Below are 20,285 nucleotides of genomic sequence, written 5' to 3' on the forward strand. Positions count from 1 at the left end.
TTTACAACAAACAAGTTTACAAAAAAAAGTAATAGATGTTGAGATGCGACTGTATCGTAGAAAGAGAAAGGCGTTATCACATCTCTTGGTGAATTAAGAATTAAAACCTATAGTCAATGTACTGTATGTTTTTGATTTTTCTGAAAAATATACTGTTTTCCATCCAAAAATACTTACGAGCATTATGTATTAGGTTTTGAAAGATGACATCACAAATGAACACGTATTTGACATACACCGGTTGTTTGTTCACATTCAAATAAAACGGATACAAATTATAATGACCAAGTAACCGGTAGTTGTTAAATAATGTCTATTCAGTGAATTTTGTGAGGTTAGGTTATGTTCCTACAAACCTTAAGAGGGGTAGGGTCTAAACGATGAAAAAAATCATCATTTTTGCGATTTTTTTCCAGAAATATCTTTCAACAAAATAAATTCAAGTGTTTTGCATGATAAAAAGCATCATTCGAACAACATTTTGTAATTTTTTCGTGGAAAAATATTGAGAAATAAATCGATGAAGAGGTATTTTTGAGTACGCTTCGTAAAAATCATGATTTGCGGTGTCCACTGTATCTCAGCGCAGACTAATCAGAAGTGAACAAATCAAAGTAGAATAGTTAGAGTAGAAGTTTTTCTAGATCGTTTAAATTGATTTATTTTTTTTATTTTTGTTGGTTGTTCAAAGTGAAAACTACGATTTTTCACGAAAAAATCCGCCATTTCGTAGCTGTTGAACCTCCCCCAGCTAGGCAACGAAGGAATGTCCCGGTTTAGCTGTTCAATGCATAGGGCGCTGGTCTTACAAACCAGTTGTCGTTTGTTCGAGCCCCGACCTGGAAGGATTCGTAGTGTCAGTAGAATCCTACACGGAACGACCGAAATTAGCTCTGCGCCTAATTCGTATTACTGTTTTTGAATTAGTTGATTTTAACAACAAAATTTCCAAAATAACTATAAAATTAGTTAAAATTGAGAATTTACTTTGCTGAAAAATCTCTTCTTTTTAGAGAATGTGTTTAGTTGGTGAATATCCTGGACACAAACCAGCAATATTTCAATCCAACACGAAATTCTCATTGACAACTAATTTTGTTATTAAAATCAGAAAATTTGTTTCTATTTATCTATCACCATCATTACTGAAGGACAGCACAAAGAAACCAAAACTGAAATGGGTATTATTAACAAGTTTATTAGCCAAAAACTCATGAGAAGTGTCAAAGCAAAACAATCCATTACAAAGCTAAAAAGGACAGTCTTATTGAAACTGCTTGAAAAATTGTTTTGATGTTTTTCGCATGTGTTCGATATATCTTTATTTAAATTTCTAAACCGATATGTAAAAATGTCGTAAACTGTTAGTGGAAATCGTATTTATTCAGAATTTGTGCGCACTTGAAGCGATTGTGCGTAATAATGTTTTTACGCGGAACAGTGAAGTGAATTTCGAATGTTTCACTCTAATTGTGATGAAGTTTTTTTGTATCTTCAAACCTTCCGAGCTGCGCCGTCCGGTGTACTATTTGTATTCGGTTTTTGTTTTCCGAATGCTCAAAGTTTTCAGTGAGAATGAAGAAAACAGTGATTAAGAAGAAAAAAATTCAAAACGATGTTTACGTTTCGTTTATGTCTTTTTCTCCAATACAACATCGTATTTATACCTGCCAATATAGAAAAGACAACCGCGTCTGAAATTTTTTCGGCAGTAGTGTGCCATCTAGTGGCTACTAGTCATTACGGTGTTACCGTTTCGGTGACAGGGCGCCATATACCTGCAGATTGCAGAAGCCAATTTAACCATTCACATTGGTTGAAAACAACATTATATTTCTTTAATTCAACTAAAAAATTAGTTGAATGGAAATGAAATGTGCCTTAGCTAAGAAATGACAGCACGTTTAATTTGTGAATTCAACTAAAAAAAAATAGTCATTTCAACAAATATTTTATTATTATTAAGGGAATGAGAATAAAAAATCTAAATCAGCAAAAGTAAGATTTTTTTAGTTGTCTCAAAAAATAACTAACTAAAATCAGCAAATCAACTAAATATTTCGCGAAAATGCTAATTTCGGTCGTTCCGTGTAGCACTAGCCATGCAATGGTTCTGTACACTCTGAATCGGCTGCGAAGTCTGTTGAAACAGAAGGTCAAATTCCACTACAGGAATGTAATACCAAGGCTTTGAACCTCCCCAAAGTAACAAACCACGAAAAGAAAAACGTTGGGGTCTTGTTTGTTTTTGCCTTTCTCATATAGAAAGGTTATGCAATCACTTGAAAAACCGACTAGTGAAAATTGCCAAGTGTCATATACCATTCGATTCAGTTCATCGAGCTGAATGTGTGTGTGCGTGTGTGTGTGTGTGTATGTGTGTATGTGTCAAATAATCTCACTAGGTTTTCTCGGAGATGGTTTGACCGATTTTCACAAACTAAGATTCAAATAGAAGGTCTTCCGGTCCCATACGAAATTCCTGAATTTCATCCGGATCCGACTTCCGGTTCCGGAATTATAGGCTAAAGTGTGTTCAATATTGTGCACCGTCACTTAAACCGGCGAAACAAAATACGTAAAAAAAATTCTAAACTGGTCTCAAAACTACACAAATCGATAGTCATTATCAGCAGGCAACTAAACAAACCGATTCCGGCCATCCTTGTTCCCGGTATCCGGTTCCGGAAGTACTGGAAATAGTGGTCATATATACCAAAATGGATCTCACTCACTTCTCAGCGATGGTTTGACCGATCTCCACAAACTTAGATTCAAATGAAAGGTCTTCCGGTCCCATACGGAATTCCTGAATTTCATCCGGATCCGACTTCCGGTTCCGGAGTTATAGGGTAAAGTGTGCTCAATATTGTACACCGGCACTTAAAATATTTTCGGATGCAACAAACATTTAAATCGTAATTTAGAGTGCGTACTAAAGTCTACAGAAATAAGCCAGTAACTATTCCAGCTTTGGAAGACAACATTTCCGAAGAAATTCGGGCTATTCCGGCCGAAATGCTCGAAAAAGTTGCCCAAAATTGGACTTTCCGAATGGACCACCTAAGACGCAGCCGCGGTCAACATTTAAATGAAATTATCTTCAAAAAGTAAATGTCATGTACCAATCTAACGTTTAAAATAAAGAACCGATGAGATTTTGCAAATTTTATGCGTTTTATTGTTTAAAAAAGTTCTCAAGCTCTTAAAAAATCACCCTGTAGAAGAGTTTATGTGTCATGTTAGTTGGTGACCGTACGAACCGACTTTGATTATACCGGTTCTCGGGTTCCGGTGCCGGAAGTGAACCCATTTCGTTTTCTTAAGGATGACTTACGCAATCAAAGCACTGTTTTATTCTGTATGTTATGCATAAACAATCTCTTGGTTTCTTTCAAAAATCGAGGAGAAAAATTTTGAATAGAATGCCACAATATTATATGTACATGAGAAAGGCATCATTACACCACTAGGTGGATTAAAACAGGTTTTATATGTAGAAAATGTGTGCAAAATTTGAAAAAAATGGTGCAGTAGTTTCTGAATGACGATGGACACGGACTTTCAAAACTGCTTTCGAGGAAAACGCGTTTAAAGGTTTTTGTCTAGAAAAACAATGGAAAAAATAATTATTCCAGGGAGCCCGTAGGGTCTAACATTTTCAAAAAATCGTATTTTTTCTTTTATAATTTATTTTAACGAAACATTTCAAGAAGGTTTTGTCAAGTTTTGAAGTCAATCGAAGTAGAAATCTTGGGCCTGTGCCCCGAGCTCTTGCTTCTTGGAAGAATGAGATAGCCATAGATAAAGGTCCATAACTTCCAGAGTTTTGTTCCAATAGGCTTGAAAATTTCACAGAAAATTCTTCAAATGTTTTACTATAAGAAAATATAAAGAAACTAATAAATGATTTTTCAAAAGTGTTAGACCCTACCCGCCCCTAAATTGCAGATTAAACTAGTGTTGCCGTATTTCTTTACAAAGTGCGTAGATTCGATAGTTTGTGGACTAATATCAGAAAATGTCAAATGAATTTCATTGTAAAATTGACAGCTATCTCAAAAAGGATGCACAAAATTTGCAACAACTTTGCAAAGTAAGTAGACAACAATTTATATGAAAGAAAAACTCCTTCTTTATAACCGTCGTAAATAAATCCATCCTAACTCCCGTTAGCCATGATAGTGTTTCGCTTCGCAAATGAATTCGAAAAGTAAAACAGCTTGAAATCGATGAACGAGGAAGATAAAGTGTCTTATTTTTACTTACAGTTGTTTTCCGCCGTGCAACGACATTCGGTTCATCCTACTGCTAAGCGTGTCGAAGTCAATTTAACTATTTAGCACCGACATGATTTCAGCGCCATTAAACAGTGGCGTTAGTCGGAGCCGGACTGGAGAGAAGTCTTGAGTTTGGAACCAGTTGGATGGCTTTCAGTGAAGTTAAACACTGTGTTAATTGTTACACAATTTACAATTATGCAAATCCACCCCGTGGTCCGGGAAACACGGATTGGTGACTGATCGGAACGGTTACAGTTTACAAGCTCCTGATCAAAATGTTCAAAAATAGCAGCAAAAATGTCACATTATGTAGCGGTTCAGTAAACGGTTACCAGTGATTGGTTGTCAGATGGGAGGTAGCACGGCCGCAATTCTCATCTTCAACCGATTTGCCATGGATGATTTGGAAATAGAACGAGAGAAATCTCCACTGCAACCCGTCCTTCCTTCGTTGCCTAGCTCGAAACGGTGAGATTTTTACATCTTTAATTAACCCGGATTGTCTGGAATCTAACGCTAACCTAACTAAATGCCAAAGCCATTAAGTTGAAACACCTGTAAAGTGAACAACTGAAAGGGAGCCTAATGATGCGATGATGGGAGCGACCTGGAATGGAATCTGTGGTGCTCGGGTGCTTTGAAAAAATGAAACATGTTTTACGGTGCGATAATTTCTCGTAGTATATGCCGGAGTTGTTTGTTCCAAGTGCGACGATCTGGTAGCTGCCTAAGAAAATTAATGGATATTGTGTTTCATAGTAATAAATCGTAATAATTTATAGTTTTCCGTGTGTACTTTGCGCCTATATCTTATACATGCAATTCAATTAGATTTAACTACGGTCGCAATTGCGATAAACGCAATTTGAAATAAAAATTTCATCAAGAATATAAGAAACTCATTAAAATTTAACCATTTTATTTATTTAGAAGTTTTGTACCATCGGTACGCCGGTGCTAATGCTCACTAACGGATCAACATAAACCGCTAAAAATTATAATATTTAATAGAAAAAATCAATTTAATTTAAAATATAATTTTGTGCAGCAATTTCCAACATGATTCATTTCATCTACCAGTCGAGAAGACTCCACCTGGAGAGTATTAAAGTACGTATATTGCAAATTATGCGTATACAAACAAATACAAACAATTTGGCCACACTGCTATTTAACGTTGCAACAGCTCTAAATATGAAAAATGTAAAGGTGCCCATTTGGACGGCGTGTGCAATAAAAATGTGGAAAAGTTGCCTTCTGTGAGGAAACCCCTCTTGACTTTCCAGCATGTGCTGCATATAAATTACGCAAAGACTAAATGAAGCGTTCCAAGAACGAACAGTCCAAATGCACTTCAGTTCATTAGCTTAAATATTGTTGAATCAATTAACAGCTCAATGATCAATTCTCTCAGGGTTTGTATCATTCGATGGATAATTTACTATCCGTCACAAATGATCAATCACTGTTTTGAAGAGGAATTATCATGCTCACATTGAATGCACTTATCGCCTTTTAAAAAAATTTCTGAATTTCACCTGAATCCGATTTCCGGTTCCGGAGTTATAGGGTGATTAGTGTAAAAGTTCCAATTTCAAATTACACCAAATTTCAAATTTTTACCAACTTAGATTTGAAATAACGGTCTTATGATTCTATACTAAACTTCTGAATTTCATCTGGATCCGAATTCCGGTTTCAGAATTATAGGGTAAAATGTGTAAAAGGTATAAATGTGGTAAAGGTATAAATTTTATCCCTTCACTTAAAAGAGCGCAACCAAAAACGTAAAAAAAAAAATTCTAAACCGGCCTCGAAACTACTCCATTCGATAGTCATTATCAGTAGACGGCCAAACAAACTGATTCCGGCTATCCTGGTGCCCGGTTCACGATTCCGGAGGCACCGGAAATAGTGGTTCGTATTTTCCCAAATGGATCTCACTCACTTTTTCCAGCGATGGTTTGACCGATTTTCACAAACTTTGTTCCAGAAGGAAGGTCTCGTGTTCCCTTACGAGGGGTAGGGTGGGTGTGTTTAAAATTTTATACCATCACTTAAAGGGGTGAAACAAATAAACGTAAAAAAAATCCTAAATCGACATCAAAACTGTTCCACTGGTAGTCATTATCAGTAGACAGCCAACGAAAAGCGATTTCGGTTATTCCTTCAAGAAACGAAGAAAATTGTTTTGAAGACCCAAGTAACAATTATTGTTACGCTAGCTTGTTTGTGACTAGTATGCAACCAGATATTTGAGTGATTGTTACTAACATCTAACCACTTGCATGACTCAAAAAGCGCAGTTTCTACTAGTTGTCAAGTCGGTTAAAAATAAGTTGTCGTTACGTTGTAATGCCATACTGAAATAACTTATGTTTTCATAACTTGAAAATAACTTGTTTTCAAGTAAACTAGTTTAAACTTAGTCACCATCGACATTATAAACATTAAATGAATCCTACTACTCCTTTTCTATCATCAATAAAAAAGCAGAAGAGTACTTTAAGTCACAAACTTGATACAAGGTACAAATTTCACAACGATTTTAAAACTGTCGTGCGGAATTCAATTTTACTTAACTGTTTTTTATGCGCCTTCCATCAAAATCTGTTTATAAAGATATAAAAAATAAACAACAAAAAAACGCTTTGTTCAGAATGCTCAAAATTATTCCAAGTAGAGTGATTTCTCATCATTTTAAATACATATATCATGAGAATTATAGAATTATCACAATCGATGTTCAATCCCTATATTATTTTCTTCGTGTTTATGACAGTGCATAGAACAAAAATGACTATTCTGCCTTTCACAATTTTCGGCAAAAAGTAGTTTTGAAAAAAGTAATATCCTGGTTTTATTTATGTTTCATACACTTCTTGAAACTCCATTTTGTGTTTGCCATATTCAAGCCAACAAAGGTTGTTTTGTTTGGATTTTCGTTATCATAACTTTGGGAAAACCTACCGATAACTATCTGAATCAATGAAGGAATTATATGTTGTAATCTCATAATATCTAAGTTATTACTACATGAATTCACATAGTAACGATTTACATATACGCTTACGTTTTAATAATGGTTTCGCAACCTTTTTTCAACTAGTAGCTAAAACCAAAACTGTGATTAAAGATATGTTAGAATCAAGTAACGATAACTTACAAATGATAGCTAGTTCAATGTTTATGTTATAAAGAAACACTGCTGTCGCCTTGTTTTAACCAGCATAACATAAAAAACATGTTCGTGTTCTTGTTGCAACATAGTTGGGCTAAGTGGTATAAGAACTAGTTACGGGTTGCCAATATTGGAGTCAAATAAACTTATTTTCAACTAGTAGCTAGAAATGAAGTTGTGATTAGAGATATGTTTGGATTAAGTTACGATAGCTTATAATTTATAATTAATTCAATATGACAAAAAGATGTGGTGATTTGAAACCTAAATAACTATTTCGTAACTGGTAATGTTATGAAAAAACATTGCTGTCACCTTGTTTTAACCAGTATAACATTAAAAACATATTCGTGCTCTTGTTGCAACATAGTTTGGACTTAGTCGCATCAGAACTAGTTGCGGATTGCTGCTTGGGCGAATACCACAGTATTATATATAATATTATGATTGAACAACTGAAAGGGAGCCTAATGATGCGATGATGGGAGCGACCTGGAATGGAATCTGTGGTGCTCGGGTGCTTTGAAAAAATGAAACATGTTTTACGGTGCGATAATTTCTCGTAGTATATGTCGGAGTTGTTTGTTCCAAGTGCGACGATCTGGTAGCTGCCTAAGAAAATTAATGGATATTGTGTTTCATAGTAATAAATCGTAATAATTTATAGTTTTCCGTGTGTACTTTGCGCCTATATCTTATACATGCAATTCAATTAGATTTAACTACGGTCGCAATTGCGATAAACGCAATTTGAAATAAAAATTTCATCAAGAATATAAGAAACTCATTAAAATTTAACCATTTTATTTATTTAGAAGTTTTGTACCATCGGTACGCCGGTGCTAATGCTCACTAACGGATCAACATAAACCGCTAAAAATTATAATATTTAATAGAAAAAATCAATTTAATTTAAAATATAATTTTGTGCAGCAATTTCCAACATGATTCATTTCATCTACCAGTCGAGAAGACTCCACCTGGAGAGTATTAAAGTACGTATATTGCAAATTATGCGTATACAAACAAATACAAACAATTTGGCCACACTGCTATTTAACGTTGCAACAGCTCTAAATATGAAAAATGTAAAGGTGCCCATTTGGACGGCGTGTGCAATAAAAATGTGGAAAAGTTGCCTTCTGTGAGGAAACCCCTCTTGACTTTCCAGCATGTGCTGCATATAAATTACGCAAAGACTAAATGAAGCGTTCCAAGAACGAACAGTCCAAATGCACTTCAGTTCATTAGCTTAAATATTGTTGAATCAATTAACAGCTCAATGATCAATTCTCTCAGGGTTTGTATCATTCGATGGATAATTTACTATCCGTCACAAATGATCAATCACTGTTTTGAAGAGGAATTATCATGCTCACATTGAATGCACTTATCGCCTTTTAAAAAAATTTCTGAATTTCACCTGAATCCGATTTCCGGTTCCGGAGTTATAGGGTGATTAGTGTAAAAGTTCCAATTTCAAATTACACCAAATTTCAAATTTTTACCAACTTAGATTTGAAATAACGGTCTTATGATTCTATACTAAACTTCTGAATTTCATCTGGATCCGAATTCCGGTTTCAGAATTATAGGGTAAAATGTGTAAAAGGTATAAATGTGGTAAAGGTATAAATTTTATCCCTTCACTTAAAAGAGCGCAACCAAAAACGTAAAAAAAAAAATTCTAAACCGGCCTCGAAACTACTCCATTCGATAGTCATTATCAGTAGACGGCCAAACAAACTGATTCCGGCTATCCTGGTGCCCGGTTCACGATTCCGGAGGCACCGGAAATAGTGGTTCGTATTTTCCCAAATGGATCTCACTCACTTTTTCCAGCGATGGTTTGACCGATTTTCACAAACTTTGTTCCAGAAGGAAGGTCTCGTGTTCCCTTACGAGGGGTAGGGTGGGTGTGTTTAAAATTTTATACCATCACTTAAAGGGGTGAAACAAATAAACGTAAAAAAAATCCTAAATCGACATCAAAACTGTTCCACTGGTAGTCATTATCAGTAGACAGCCAACGAAAAGCGATTTCGGTTATTCCTTCAAGAAACGAAGAAAATTGTTTTGAAGACCCAAGTAACAATTATTGTTACGCTAGCTTGTTTGTGACTAGTATGCAACCAGATATTTGAGTGATTGTTACTAACATCTAACCACTTGCATGACTCAAAAAGCGCAGTTTCTACTAGTTGTCAAGTCGGTTAAAAATAAGTTGTCGTTACGTTGTAATGCCATACTGAAATAACTTATGTTTTCATAACTTGAAAATAACTTGTTTTCAAGTAAACTAGTTTAAACTTAGTCACCATCGACATTATAAACATTAAATGAATCCTACTACTCCTTTTCTATCATCAATAAAAAAGCAGAAGAGTACTTTAAGTCACAAACTTGATACAAGGTACAAATTTCACAACGATTTTAAAACTGTCGTGCGGAATTCAATTTTACTTAACTGTTTTTTATGCGCCTTCCATCAAAATCTGTTTATAAAGATATAAAAAATAAACAACAAAAAAACGCTTTGTTCAGAATGCTCAAAATTATTCCAAGTAGAGTGATTTCTCATCATTTTAAATACATATATCATGAGAATTATAGAATTATCACAATCGATGTTCAATCCCTATATTATTTTCTTCGTGTTTATGACAGTGCATAGAACAAAAATGACTATTCTGCCTTTCACAATTTTCGGCAAAAAGTAGTTTTGAAAAAAGTAATATCCTGGTTTTATTTATGTTTCATACACTTCTTGAAACTCCATTTTGTGTTTGCCATATTCAAGCCAACAAAGGTTGTTTTGTTTGGATTTTCGTTATCATAACTTTGGGAAAACCTACCGATAACTATCTGAATCAATGAAGGAATTATATGTTGTAATCTCATAATATCTAAGTTATTACTACATGAATTCACATAGTAACGATTTACATATACGCTTACGTTTTAATAATGGTTTCGCAACCTTTTTTCAACTAGTAGCTAAAACCAAAACTGTGATTAAAGATATGTTAGAATCAAGTAACGATAACTTACAAATGATAGCTAGTTCAATGTTTATGTTATAGAGAAACACTGCTGTCGCCTTGTTTTAACCAGCATAACATAAAAAACATGTTCGTGTTCTTGTTGCAACATAGTTGGGCTAAGTGGTATAAGAACTAGTTACGGGTTGCCAATATTGGAGTCAAATAAACTTATTTTCAACTAGTAGCTAGAAATGAAGTTGTGATTAGAGATATGTTTGGATTAAGTTACGATAGCTTATAATTTATAATTAATTCAATATGACAAAAAGATGTGGTGATTTGAAACCTAAATAACTATTTCGTAACTGGTAATGTTATGAAAAAACATTGCTGTCACCTTGTTTTAACCAGTATAACATTAAAAACATATTCGTGCTCTTGTTGCAACATAGTTTGGACTTAGTCGCATCAGAACTAGTTGCGGATTGCTGCTTGGGCGAATACCACAGTATTATATATAATATTATGATTGATATAAGAAAGACATTATTACACCTCTAGATTGAAACAGGTTTTCACTAGACCTTGTTGTCACACAATTGCTTGGCAGAGATAATTTCATATTTGTACCCAATGAACAGTGAACTTAGAGAGGGCATCGAAATGCCTATTGAATGTAACACTTTTATTTTATTTTATTTTATTTTTCTATTTTTTTTTATTTGGGAGCAGGGAAAAGCCCGCTGGAGCTGATATTTACAAATCTCTCTCTCCAGCAGGCATAAAACCTCCTCATCATTTTATATCAACAGATTACAAAGATCCTACAGATATACTGCTTAATACTAAGGACTTAAAGTAAAATTACTCCCGGCGAGGGCAAGAGTGACTGGACGGTGACGTTGGAGGCCGCATCCTGCGTCCGGGAGGGTCCGCGGGAAAACCCCGAAGTCACAAACACTCGGCGGGTGTCCGGCATGCTGGACATCAAAGAGAGTGGCCCTCGGAGAGCGGTGAATAATAGCAATGCAGGAAAAAAAGGAGAGAAAAAGAGAGAAATGAATATTGTAGTAAATGGAATTAAGAAGGGGTTCGAAAGAGTGGAAAGGGGGGCGTTTCGAAAGAAGTTGAAAGCGGCAAAAGATCAAGTTAATTGTCTCAAAAGATGGTGAAATATGAAGAAGGGGGGATGCAAAAAGTATTAGTAACATCATAAAGATCTAGTTAGTTCCGAAGAAGATGGTGGACAGCCGGGGATTGAGAGAGTCGAGCGGAAGTTAGCAACAAACTTAATGGTAAATATTATTCTTGGTTGCATAATCGATAGAGAATTGAAGCAGACTTACTAAGGGAGCACTAAACTAAACTTGTGGATTAGATACTAAATTAACCCTAAAGCTAAATCTAGAATTGAGATATTGGAGTTGGAAAGACTGTTTGAGATTGTGTTTAAAAAAATTGTTTTATGGTATTGCGAGACAGGGTAAAATCAAATACATGAGAACATCGATTGAATAGACGATGTATATATGTATATGTATATAACACTATTAGTTTTCTTCAGCTGAAGCAAACAAAACGATGTGCATTTGCTCCCTAATTAAAACTTCGATTTGTGGTACTGAAAGTCGATGTTTGTTCTGCTCGAAGCGAATAACGGTTGTTGTGTTGGTTGTGTTGACACAAATATACTTTATATCAATATGGTTCACTCTTGCGATTCACGAGGGACATCACTGTAAAGTGCGGTAGCAAAAAAGGTTACTAATACACTACAAATTTTTTAATGCACATATGACAGTTTTCCCAATCAGTACACTGAACCAAACAACTCTAAATATATGGAATATTTCTCGATATACACTGCACGAAAAAATAAACTTAGACTTAGAATTGCAATCTGATACTAACTCGGATGAGAACATTCTGTTTTTTTTTAAATTCCTATCTATATAAATATGTGTGAAATGTGCACCCAGAATCAAACAAATTAATCTTAATGTTAGTTCCAGAGTTTTACCAACATTTCCGAATTATGTACTACAATTTCTTGATTTGAAAAAATACGGAGATAGAAATATACGATATCAGGTTGTTTAATAAATAAATAAATAGAGTAAGGGCTCCCTATTTCATCTCATTTGTAAGGACGTTACCTTAAAAACTTGATTTAGCCACTAAAATCCCTACGATTTTTCATATTTCTGCTTAATTCGCCTTGCTCGACATTGGGAATTGATTCACATTCCTTGGAAATTAATATAATATTCAAAAAATCAGCTAAAAACACTTCTGATATGTTCACTACTGTGCTCCTAATTTCATCTCAAAGGTTTTATATTCATCCTATCGTTGGTCCTTTATTCATCCCATAAAATAGCAATGCCGACAGCAATCAAAACCAAAATATTGCACTATTACACTCTCAGAAATTTTAAGAAACAGTTTGGAATCCTTTCGACGTTTAAAATTTTTTGGATCGTTTCCGTTACCTTTCGTTTTAAATTTAAAATTTTTCTGTGCAATTAATTTGGAGAGTTAAAAAAAACAAAAAGAAAAGAATTGTTACTATTTAGGCATTAGCCCTTCTAAAAACAAAATGCAGAGCCAGAGATGCCATTTATTCAGACTTGTCTGTGTTGTATAGATTTTTTCGTTCGCATGCTGATTTAAATCAGAGTACAGATTTTATACAGATTTTCTTATTTCAATACAGATTTGTAAAGGTTCATAAAAAGTAAGAAGTAAAAAGTTAGACCTTTCTCTCTGAGTAACTGTTAGTATTTGATTATAGTACTTCTTTAATAGTTTATTAATAAACAGACAAATCACATGTTAAAATGGAAATTTTTTGTTCAAACATTTGATGGTGAACACTGATAAACATTTATTTAAAATTTCAAACCAATTCGAACTGATTCATTGTATTAGTGAAAACAGATAGAGCAGATACATATTTTCTATGAAAGTATCTTGCATCTCTGTGCACAGTCGATGAAGCACACACACTTAACAGCGTTATGTTGACATATAGCGGAAAGAAACCAGTGCTACTAGATTTGCCACAATGGTTATTTCATTAGTATTTAACACGCTCTTTCTGGTAATATTCGAAGCCGAAACAGTTTTATTGAAATATAAATATCAACAATATAATTAAACTAATGTCACGGATACCAAAAAAATAGTTGTTGATGATAATTTGAAAAAGGAAAACATTTTTTTTTGTTACATTATGAGTTTTTTCAGTTTAAATAATCTTTATTTTCATTTTTTTGTTTACAAAGAGACATGAATTTGGTTTTTAAGTGATTTAGGGTTGCCTTTACATCTTTGATAATGTTTACATTTTTGTTTTGTTTGTGAGTGATGAATTGATTGGCTTTACTTAATGATTACCGTTTCTAACGGAATTTTGGTTGTTGTTACATTATGAGAAAACTTTGCGACACCAAATGAGATGAAAACAAAGCGCAATCAAGTGGACTAAGTGAAAAACTTTCATCTTATATTCTTGAAGACTTTTATTGCTTGTCGGGTAGTTTTTTAAGTTTTTAATCGTTAATTAAACAAGTTGCAAGTGAACATTACTAATTATGAAGTCATCAAGCATTCAATAGTAGTGTAATTGTGCGAAATAGTGATCATGTTTTGAGACGAATCGATTAGAAGATATTCAGAAGCATGACGAACTGTAAATCTTGAGACGAAAATGTGTCCTAAATTGAGAAGTGAGTTTGCTTTATATGAAAAAAAAACTATCACCGAAGAGTTTAAAACAATTTCTTCCAATGAGAAAATGTGACAATAGCTTGAATAATCATTTTAAAACATTCCATAGTTTGGTTCAGGTACGTTGTAAGATATTATTCATGGTCAAAATAATGAGGTGAAGGGATGAGATGAAAATAGGAGCTCAGATGAAATAGGGAGCCGTTACCCTAAATGCTATAAAACAAAACAATTTAGTATAATAATGAACCGAAATTCGCCTCAACGAGAGAATTCAATTGAAGTAAAAGCAATATGTATAACTTGTTCTTTTGTTTACTGGATTGCACTCATCATACTATTTATAAACATTTTCTCAGTGCTAAACAATCTTTCTATATTTCGAGTTTTGGAATGGTTCGGTTGTTGAATGAAATTCAATCACTTAGAATTACTTAGAAAATAAATATCGAAATTTCAAATTTTGACTTAAAGTTAAAGTATTCGCAAAACAGTTCACAGCAAGGAGCAGATCGCTTAGTATATGCACTTTTGATTCATAGAATATTTATAAAAATGACAATTTTCTTTTACATTCTAACTTTCCCTGAGCGTAAAGATAATGTGCAGCTAATTTAAATTCAACATCATGACCGCATTGAAAACAATCGCAATCAAAGTAACTTGTAATACACCGCTCATTTCATTTTAATTTTTCATAACATTCAAGAGCAAAGTTAAATACTACTTCATAACTTTTAAAAGACGAAGATGATAGGTCTAAAAGAGCGTAGTTCTACCACAGACTAACAGACATGACAGTATGAGTAAATTCTTATAAAAATAATTTTACGTGATGCACTAGTTCCACCTATATTGTACCGCGCGAACTATTTACTATTGGTACACACCTTGTGTTATGTAAAAGTTTTTTTACTAGTTGGTTTCCCCTCAATTGTCAACACCGATCAGCCGCTTGCAGGGATGCCTGATTTCATCAAAATATTTGAAAATGAATCGTCACAATAAATTATTGGATTACGTTGATAATATATTTAACTTTTTCGCGATTTTGGAAGGTAACCATTTATTTGACTCAACGTTGTTCATGTAGACTATTTTTGATTGTGTTGGTAATTTTCACCCGAAATTAAGTGACGGCAGACCAGAAGCAAGTAAATATTGTAACAAAACGGGTTCGATTTTGTATTGCGTTGGAGGATGAGAAGTAGGCACAATTATGTATATAGTTTTGGCAATATGTATTAAATCTGTATCCCGCATGAAATTCGCATGGACGTATACAAATCAATACATTACAGGTAATTCTGTATAAATGGCAACTCTGTTGGTAAACATGGCTGAACTAAACATGACTGAACTAATAGCCTTTTCCGTCACGAGATGGTGTTACTGTGATGTCTTTTTCGATTTGTATTGAATTCGTTAAAGTTATCCATATTGATATATAATACATTTGGTTGACATCTATCCCGGTTAACAGATTAATCTGATTCTGGCTATTACTAATAATTTGTGTGTATTCAACTATGGTCACATACAAGGGCGGCCAGTTCCATGAAATATTAGGGTGACACAAAAAAATTATTATAAGAAATCATTGAACTTTGCAATATATAAAGTATTTTTATAAAGGAAACGAAGAGGTTAAAGCAAATAAAAAGCAACCAAGTAAAAATCAAATACATTCTCCCATAGCACATTTCACAATGTAGAAAATTATTTTAAAAATTTTAGTAACTTGGTAAAAAAAATATGAAGGATTCGAACTACGGAGATAACAGAAAAAAGTGTTATATCATAAGAAAGTTCTAGAAAATTTTCTGATATTTATTCCAGTTACCAAAATTCTTGGGGGGGGGGGGGTGGCATGGTCTCTCTAATAAATCTTTTGAGGGTACACACAGATTTAATATAGAGTACAGATTTTATACAGATTTCCTCAATTTAATACAGATTTATAGAGATCTCACAAAAAGTAAGCACGAAAAAAATCAACTTTTCTGTCTGAGCTATGTTTTAGTATTTGATTCCAGTGATGAGATAAAAGTCTTTCAATCAACGGACAAATCACAAATTTATATGGAAATCAGTTGTGAAATCCATTTGTATTATAATTTAAAACCAAGGATGGCTTGTATCGTATCAAAGAACGCAACTCTTCACACGATTCAATCAGTGCCACCAAAGAGAGACGAATATCATCGCAGCAACAAAAATCCGACATGGTTCATTTAACATACAATAGACACAAGTGTGAGAGCGAATTTCTTTCGATGACCTGTCTGAGAATCAAAGGTTAGCTTGCTGCTGTGGGAATTCTCACTGAAGCAACAAACGGTCGCTTATTCTCGTCTCGCGATCAGATTCTACATGGGCAGTGGATAATTGCTATAGAATTATTTCATCCGTCCCACGACAAAAGGGCCTAACTGCAAATGACACTTTCTCTTTGTTTACTTTTTCTTTCACGATTTACCGAACTGATTTTATATTTGACGTTTTATTCTTTGCAAAATCTTCAAGGTAAAACTACAAGCTTTCGATTTATATTGTAAACTTTAGAGAATTTGTAATAATGGCTCCGTAATAATCAAAACAGAAAGTTAACAAAGAGAGGCTCTCATTTGTGGTTAGGCCCTTTTGTCGTGGGACTATCGATTTTACTATTGCCGCTCATTCTAACTATGTACATATAACATTTGTATAAGTTGTGTCTATGAAAATGTCTGTGACTGCTCCACACAAAGGTTTTTAAATATTGCAACATAGTATGAGAATCATCAAGTCGAATCATCGATTCGATTTTCTGCGATAATTGTCAACTTGCGATTCTCTCTTGGTGAATTCCAGCCAGCAACAATAATTATCAGACTATAATTTATTTTAAGGGCCGTGAAATACTCAGAGTATGAAGTGGAGCAAAGAAATGTAGAAAAATTCTCTCACGGTTCATGCATTGAGAGACACGAGTTCTTGTAGCATCTTCTATCGGATTGAAAATGTTGTATACAATATAGAAAAATATCGAGCAGCTTCTGTCAAATTTTCGGCAATCACCAACACTGTTTGAAACTAATTTGAACTGATATTCAAGGAAGAAATGGCATCATGAAATTTTACTGTCAAACTGAGAGTTGTATGACCCAACTTGACGTTGCATATTGGGCGTTGAAATTCCATGTCAAATATATGGAATTACAATTCAATTGTTGTGAATAAAAAAATTAAAATACAGATTGATACAGATTTTTTATGCAATACAGATTTTGTATGAAAATATCTGGCATCTCTGATTGTAAGCATAACTAACCGTCAAACAATTTACATTATATGATAAATGTACTACAATTCTAATTTAGTAGCTTGAGTTTCAGGTGAATACCCTGAAAGCGTCCCTCAAAGAATTTCATGAACAATGTTGCGTCGAATGCGTCTCAGATATAATTACAGCATCAATACAGGCGAACCAATATCATAGCATCCTAAAATGGAACCCTGTAAAACAACGAAAACTGAAATAAAACCATTCATTTTCCGATCATTTAGAACTGATATAATGACCCAAATGCTTCACCGGGCATCAAGCGAACGACATATCCTTTCAAATTTGACACGGAAGGCATTTAAAAAACACGAAAAATATGCTACAAACAAAAGAAAAGTCAACCGGCAGAGACTTGAACGACCTCACTAACGACGAACGGGTCGAAAAAAAAATCAAACCTGAAGGAGGGCACTTACCTCTTCTCGTGCCGTTGGTGGCGGCTGTATGTAGGTACCAGTATCACTCTTTCACCGCGCTCTTCGCAGCGAAAATCAGGTTTCCCGCTGCGTTACAACCAAATTCCTTTCGCCTCGTGGGTCTACCCCTTGTTCGGTCGTTGTTTCTTCCCTTTTCGCTTGGTCACCGTTTTTTTCAGATTCCTCTTTGGGAATGGTTCTTTCGCTTGAAACTTCGAATTGATCTTAGGTCCACAAATACAAATGAAGTAACAATCATTGGAATTGGAAAAAAGGAACCTACAAAGTAGCAACCACAGCAACAAACACACGATGGGAGTATAAAACAAAACAAAAAATTCAGTGTGGAAATTGGCTTTAAAAGAATGCTTCTCGTTTTTTTTCTGTCCTAAACTTCAGAGTTGAAAATTGTTTTGATCTTCTTTACAGCGGATTAACTCGTTTAAACTATCAATCTATACCTCCTGGATGGTGCCCTTTGACGTAATCACTTTGCGCTCCGCTTCTCAGTCTGTTCCACTGGCACTACGGGTCTTTAACCGATTCGATGTGACTTCGAAATGGGCCAAGTTTCGCCATAGGCCATGAGTTTGATCTGCTGCAGCTATGGGATGCTGCGTGCTGAATTACGACACAGGTTTGTGCCACTTGTTGAGTCCTAAAGAGATTGTCTTGTGATGATTGTGCTGCTGCCGTTCCGTGGTCCCGTGGAGCCGCAGAAAAACCACAAACACCGTTCCACTGAAAGAATGCACAATTGGCACACGATCGTTTCTCTAGGCCCCCGAACTGTGAGGATTCGACGTACAGCAAAAAGCACTGCTACTTGATTTAATCTCGTATACAGACGGTATATTGGTTTCCACGAGATGTAGTGTTTGGATACAATGAATCTGCGTCAAGAATTCACGCTGGGATCGTTACCTACCCGTTCGGTCTTCGAAATCACTTCGCACTGTCTTCCTTTATAGGTTGAGTTTCTATTGTTATTGGTGTCAATTATAAGTTTTCCGGTTCCCACTCGATGCATGCATAAACGGAGTCGTATCTGGCACGAAATGTCAGCTAGATCGCAACTAATGTGTTTTTGAATCGGTTTCCTCTACCGGTAAGCGAAGAACTGAGTTAACCATGCAACAACTACAACAACAACAGCAACAACAAAACAGTCTCAGTGAAACTTGGTGTCTCGTTTGCGATGCTTAATTGAAGATTAATTCAAACAATTAGCAAATTTATCACTTGTTCAACTTGTTTCTTCTGTACCTACTTTTCTTGAATTTCGTTTTATTTTTCAGCCGATTGTATGCATTCATTACTATGCATCGCGACCATGTACTACACTCCTTTTTTGCTCGTTTTATCTTTTTTTTCTCGCTCTAAGTACTTCCAAGCACATTCGGCATTTCTTCTTCGTTTCAACTTTCGCGGGTCAAAATGTTTTCACTGGCAACAACAAACCCTTTCCACATGTATGCTTGGCATTCTTCTTGGCTTTATCTTCTGGAAAATAAATTTTATTGTTATTCTCTTTTGTCACCATTATCGTTATCATCATCAAGCATCACTAAAGGATTTCGCTGGCTGGAAAACAAGCTTGTGATACTCGCTTTTTTTCTGCAAAACCCTTTCGTCAGTGCACTTTTTCATGAACTCATTTTTCACCACTCAAAAGCTTCTCACTCGAACGGCTCGGTTCTCGATTCCATGTAAAAAAACATCATTACCAGGACAAAACAAAATAATTCATTAAAAAAATAAAAAGGGCACATAAAAACTGCTTACATTCCAAACAGTGAGTTGTACAAAAATTATCATTATTTTTCGCCGCGCGCGCACACACTCACTCCACTGCACAGCCGGAACGCCAGCTCCAGAGCAGAATCCTTAGCGCAGAACAGACACCTCCAGTACTTGCACCATCATTAAAATGTGGTCTTGCCTTTTCCTCCACCCTCGGCTCACTCCTGAGGAGGTGGTGTTGATCCGTCAACACCCCAAAGATTCCTGGTCACCGCTGGCCGGGCCGTAGTTCACAAATAAGCGAAAATATAATTCAATCTTCACCGCAGCAAACTCACATACGCGTTCACAGCACGGCTCTACAAAGCAGACTGCGCCAGAGAGTAGCTTAGGTACGACATCCAAGCATGGTCGCTGCCGCATCAAGCATCGCGTCACGTCCTCGGCGGCAACAGCATAGCGGGAGCCATCCACCGCGAGTTGGTTTTCCATTCCAGCTGTACCGAAGAGAACGGAGAGCGAGTGCGGTTTCGATTTTCTTTTTTCCGTACCGCGTCCAGCCATTCTCCAGCCTAGACACACTGAGAAGACAAGTTCTGTTTGGGTTTATCATTTTCT

The 20,285-nt window shown here is 35.1% G+C and overlaps 1 protein-coding gene across 1 annotated transcript in view; it reads right to left on the reverse strand.

Annotated features, from left to right (window-relative positions):
• The window catches only part of LOC131434802 (ankyrin repeat and BTB/POZ domain-containing protein 2), a 257,444-nt gene extending 237,419 nt beyond the window's left edge, over positions 1-20,025 (reverse strand). The window contains exon 1 of the mRNA XM_058601961.1: positions 17,925-20,025. The gene's annotated coding sequence lies outside the window, so the exon portion shown is untranslated. The remainder of the gene's footprint in view (positions 1-17,924) is intronic.
• Positions 20,026-20,285: the final 260 nt, after the last annotated feature.

The sequence above is a fragment of the Malaya genurostris genome, chromosome 3 (genome assembly GCF_030247185.1).
Source record: "Malaya genurostris strain Urasoe2022 chromosome 3, Malgen_1.1, whole genome shotgun sequence".
Taxonomy (NCBI): domain Eukaryota; kingdom Metazoa; phylum Arthropoda; class Insecta; order Diptera; family Culicidae; genus Malaya; species Malaya genurostris.